This window comes from Manis javanica, chromosome 12, assembly GCF_040802235.1.
Source record: "Manis javanica isolate MJ-LG chromosome 12, MJ_LKY, whole genome shotgun sequence".
Classification (NCBI taxonomy): domain Eukaryota; kingdom Metazoa; phylum Chordata; class Mammalia; order Pholidota; family Manidae; genus Manis; species Manis javanica.
This window is the reverse complement of record NC_133167.1, coordinates 51,837,838-51,843,579: the sequence shown is the minus strand read 5'-3', so window position 1 is coordinate 51,843,579 and position 5,742 is coordinate 51,837,838. Positions and strand designations below refer to the sequence as shown.

General features: G+C 42.3%; 1 pseudogene; it reads right to left on the bottom strand.

Moving 5' to 3' along the window:
• Positions 1 to 437: 437 nt before the first annotated feature.
• On the bottom strand, positions 438 to 3,198 carry LOC140845274 (transforming acidic coiled-coil-containing protein 3-like; annotated as a pseudogene).
• Between the last annotated feature and the right edge of the window lie 2,544 nt (positions 3,199 to 5,742).

Genomic DNA, 5,742 nt, shown 5'->3' with positions numbered 1-5,742 from the left:
CCATGTGTTTATATGAAAAGTACACATCTAGCTATCTTTTCCCAAAGAGTTTATCCATAGTCCACAACCATTTATCGAATTTTTTCTTCAGTCTTCATTGGTTTGTATTGTGGGCTTTAACAAACTACTTATTTATTTATTTATTTATTTATTTATTTATTTATTTGTTTATTTACTATATATATGTGTGTGTGTATATATATATATATACACACTAGTATTTGTCCCTGAAGCATCTGTGCTATTTTATTGCTCCATCTGTCAGTTATGTAAGTCCCACAGTTTGCTAGGAAGATTTTGGGTTATTTTAAATTCCTTTTAATAGATATTACTTTCAAGCGCTTTTTCCAGGCATATATTGTCTGTCAATCTCAATTATTGTACCCATTTTATAAGTAAGGAAAGTGTGCTCAGAGAGATTAAGCCCTCTAGCTAGTACAAGATAGGGTCAGGATTGAAATTTAGATAATTCCAAAGCCTGTATTCTTAAATTATTATTTTTTAACTGATGAGAAACTATTCAATCGGTTTTAAAGCGATCTAGTTTAAAAACAAGAGAGAAGAACATGAAACCTATTAATAGAGAGTCATAGACAGCGGAGAGAGACAGGACACTGGCCAGGAACTTCCAGGTCAGATCTTTTCTGTCTTAGAAATGAGGTCATCACAGATCCGGCAGATCACTGTTTTCTTTAGTCTTCCACTTGGTCTCCTCCAGCAAGAGGATGCACTTCTGCTCCTTCTTCAGGCTCACCTGGAAGGCCAAGACCACTGCTTGGACCTTGTTCCAGACCCAGGTGAGCTCCTTCGCCAGTGTGAGTTTCTCTCCTGCACAGAGTATCACTGGCCTTCCTTTTCAATTCTCACCATGTTATTCTCAACACACTTCTTCAGTGATTCTTCATTCTCAGCCGGCCTTCCATCACCTCCATCTGTTTCTCAAATCGCTTTAACAGGTCTGGGAAAGATTTTTCCATAAAGTTCTAAAAGACCACCGAATTTCTTATGGGAAGAGACTACCACACCGAGAAGCAAATATCCGACCAAGATTTTCATTTAGCCGTGGCGAGGTGGCTGCCTGGGAGAGTGAGGGAGCAGCCGTGCCGGCTGGGGAGCTTTGGCTTATATGTCCTACTAAGGCACTTGGCACGAGCTGATCGATTATGGAATCATTGGGGTCAGCTGGCGGGTCTTTATTGGTCTGCATCACAGAGTTTTCTGCGTCATGAGCAGGAAGTTGAACCTAATCTCGGGGAACCGAAACTTAATAGTCAACATCTTAGGTAGAAGAGTGCAGGGGTCGGGCGCTGTTTTGACTAACAAGTTCAGGTCTGCAGTAAGTGGGTCTTTTTCTCTCTGAGCCTCTTCCGCATTTTGACTTTAGCAATTTCCTTCTGTTTCTGAGACTCCTCCATCACCTGGTATAGAATAACCCCAAATCCATCTATGATTTTTTCCCACCTCAGGTTCTTCGTGTGTAATGCATGCTCTTCAACAACAGGTTCTCCTTCTGTGCTGTTTCCACCACCGCACTCAGGTCCTCCTGGCTATCCTGCCCCACGTCCGCCTTGGGCAACAGGAACCGGCTGAGGACACATGGGGGCAGACCCGGCACAGGAATGTCCAAAGGTTTGACGAAATCAAGGTCCACAGCCTATCAGGCGGACTTCCTGAGGAAGCTGCATCGTGCGCACTGCGGGTGTAGGGGCGACATGGGCACTGGTCCCTGAGGGCTGTCTTTCAAGAATGGGAAAACTTGAGGTTTAAAAAAAAAACTGTTTTCTCAAGGCCAACTCCTTAAACGAGGAACTGCAGACTGCTCCAGATAATTGTCCTCGTCGCTGAAACCCAGAACCTTAGCTGGGCATACGCACTGCTGCTCACTTGGATGCATAGCAGGATCTGGCCCATCGCGTAGCTGGGGCAGCAGGTCCGCAGGTGAGGTCGTGCACCTGGAACGGTCACTGCCAACTGCTGCTCAGAACACAGGCGCCCCAGGAATTCGCTCTTCCCTCCTCGCCTGAGGCTCTGCTGTGCCAGGAACTACACCCCAGATGAGCCATCCGCTGAGGCTAAAGTGCCTGTTGCTCTGAGGCAAGTTCTTCCTCAACGACAGCCCGTGGCCAGCTGCGCCATCACAGGCTTGGCCGGCCAGCTCAGGGCATTTTGGGGGCCGGGCCTCTCCACACCTACAGTGGGTTAAAGTTGGGGTCCCTCAGCTTGTTCAAGCCCAGGTTGTAAGACCCCCAAGGATGGAAACAGGGCCCTTGTGCATCTCCTTGCACATTTTCCTGCCTCCCCTTGGTCTCCTTGAAGGAAGTTTGAGGCCAGGTCTCTTTCCCAGTTTCCTGGGTGGGTGTGTCTTCTGAGGCGGCATCACCAGAGAAGTCAGATTCTAGCCTTATGGGCTCACTCCTAGAAGAGTCGGCCAGCTGTTGGCCACTGGACTTGAGATGCCCTTCCAGCCTTCAGAGGGTGCTCCGGGCAGTGTTGGCAGGACCAAAAGCATGTGAATGGAAAGGGCCACATGAGGCAGGCCTGCAAATGGCTCTTCTCCTGTGGCCTCAAAGGATCCCCCATTCTGTCTTGGGACACCATTCCAGGAGGCTTTTCTGGGATTTTGAAGTTGGATGTAATGATTTATTGAAGGAATATCTAAGGAATAAGAACAAGACTTTCATCCCAGAGATGCCATTTGGTTTTCAAGATTTTCAGGGATTGAAAAAGAGATTGAGCAATCCAGGCCAACCAGGAGAGCTGAGCTAGGCAAGCTGAGACGCCTCTTCAAAAGAGCTGGTTTCAAGCCTCCTGAAGGGGGTTCGGCATTGGCCACTGTCTTTTTTCTAGAGAATTCCACTGGTCATTTTGGTGTCCCCTTCCTTAATGAACAGTTGGCTCTCTTTCGGCATCCAGATTTGAGGAGAGTTTTATAAATGAACAGTATTATGCAAAACAAAAACAAGCCTGATTGCTCCTCATACTAGGTCTTTAAATCCTGTGCATCTGTGAACCCATAGAGGTAATTACTGAAAAAATCACCTTCAAAGCTTTGGCTACATTCTTCGGTGGCACATTCTTTCTGGGTTGGATGAGAACAGATGATGTTCTAGTAAGTTCTGATGGTGAAAACAGGAAGTCACAATTTTCTGTACTTTTGTTACCTGTGACAATTTTGGCATCTAAGATCTGCCCACCCATTCTGCCTGCCTTGGTGAGGTTCTGCGTCCAGGAGCGTAGGGCACACCCCTTAGATTCTTTCCTACATCTTCTCTCAGTTAACTCCTTCAAATCTTGTTACCAATTTTGTTACTGTTATTCTTTCTTATTTTCCCATTATGTCTTCTAGTCATTATTGGCTTATAACAAAACTTGATATTTTTATGATATTTCTATCCAAATAACTTGTTGAATTTTATATTCTGATTTTCTTCAATTATCTTGGAGTTTTAGTTAGGTAATCTTGTAAGCTGTGGAAAAAGTATCTTTTCCTTTCTCTTTTGTGACATCTTTTTTAAATGCCTGTGCATTAGCTAGTGACATATAATTAATTTCTCAACTGTGTTTTGTGATCACTTAGATTGTTTCCAATTTGAATGAAAAAAATCAACCATTTTTCCTGCTGGTGTAGTGATTGTCAGGACTATTATAGGACAACCTTAGACACATTCCCATGTTTGTGTCACAAACCACTACACTGAGTGTTAGGGAGAATGAATTTCAAATGACTATTCTTTGGCTTCATAAAATTAGTCTTTTCAGTAAACATCCAAGGAATAGTTTTCTTCTGGATGTCAACATTCTGCCTTAAAAGAGACAGAAATTTAAGCCCATTGAAAATGCAAAAGTGAACAGTACCAAAAATAGGGAGTAAATGTGCCTATACCACATAGCTCATCTTCATTGATATTGTGAGTTAAATGACTGCATTTGTATAGCTGGACTGAGATTACTATGCTATTTGCATGTTATAGTCTGTGCACATGGGCAGATTACAACCCAAATTTACACTCCTCAAACTGTTGTGATTTGTATCAGGTGAGAACAACAAGTATGATATAATAAGAAGAGTCATCATTTTCCCAAAATATTATAAAAGAAGCATTTTTTTTCCTTTTCCTATTAAGACACACATCATGAAAACCAACCCACTGTTAGGATAATTTTAGTATGCTCTATTATCTTGTTACATATCTGGGATAATTTACAGAAATTTTACAATTATAATATTTTCTTCCACCTCTAAAATGCTGGTTTTCATAACACTCATTGATGCATAGATTATTGATTCAGGAAGTATTTATTCATTCAACAACAGAAAATGTCAAGTGCCTACTACATATAAATTATTGGTTTGTGTAGTAAAAAAGATTGACCAGCAGCAAAAAACACAGCCAAGCGTCCTACCTCTATAGGGCTTATGTTCTAAGAGAGAAACAGGCAACAGTGAATACTGCTTTGGAGAAAGAATAAAGCAAGGTGACAAATTTTATTTTCCATATATTGCTCTCCCTTGTAGCTGGGTAAACCTTTGAACTGTCCCTGCCCGAACAGAATTCAGCAAAAGTGACATCGACTGAATTTCCTAGGCTAGGTCATAAATGGTGATATGCCTGGCTCTCTCTCTTTTAGGATATTTATTTTTAGAGCCTTTAGCCACCATGTAAAAATTCTGACTACCCTGAAGTCACCATGCTGGAGAGAACCTATAGAGAAAAAGACAGGTGATTGAGGAGCCCCAGCTGATCCAGTCCCCAGTTTTTTAGGTCTTCCCAGACCAAGTGCCAGACAGGTCAATGAAGGCTGAGAGATGACTCGAGTCATAGCCACTGTCTGACTGCAGCCTCATAATAGACCCTCAGCCAGAACTGCCTAGGGAACCATTCTCAAATTGCTAACCTATAGAAATGATGAGGGATAATAAATGATTACTGTTTGAAGCAAACAAGTTTTGATGTAATTTCTTCTGCAGTAATAACAAATAGAAAAAGCAAGGTAAAAGAGAAGAGAGATTAGATTTTACATTGACATTCAGAGAAGGCTTCTCTAAGGTAATAACATTTGAGCATAAAATGAAAATGGAATAAATGAAAATTTTAAGAAGCCACGTACAGATCCATAGAAAGGGAATTCCAAGAAAAGGAAACAGTAAATAAAAGCATCCTGAGACTAGGGATGCTTGGCATGCTGGGCAGCCAGCAAGGAGGTGTGTGCTGGTGGGAAGTAAACTAGAGCACAAGTGGTTGGATGGATGGCAGGAGTCAGATTTGTGTGAAACTTTTCAAGATTTTGTTCTGTGTGTAATAGAAAGCTCTTGGTGGATTTTGAGCAAGAGATTGATAGGCTCTGATTTATGAATTAAAAGCACCTCCTGGATGACTTCTTGCCATGAGGTTCTTTCTTACTGATTGTGATCCAGCCATACTGTCCTTTTATCCATTCCTTAAACCTACAAGCTTTTTCCTGGCTGAGGGCCTTTGAACTCCTATTTCCTCCACCAGTGCCTGTCTCCCGATACCTTCAAATGTATGCATCCACTAGGATCCTTGGTCTGTCCAGCCAACCGAAAATACCCATCCACTCCAGGTGACACTTCCAGTATCACTCTGTATTATCTGTCTACAGTGTGTTGCTTCTTCTCAAATGGAAGCTCCATGAAAACTTGTCCACAGCTCCTAGAACAGTGCTTGGAATAAAATTAATGCTCTGCTAATATTTGCTAAATAAATGCATGAACAACCATAT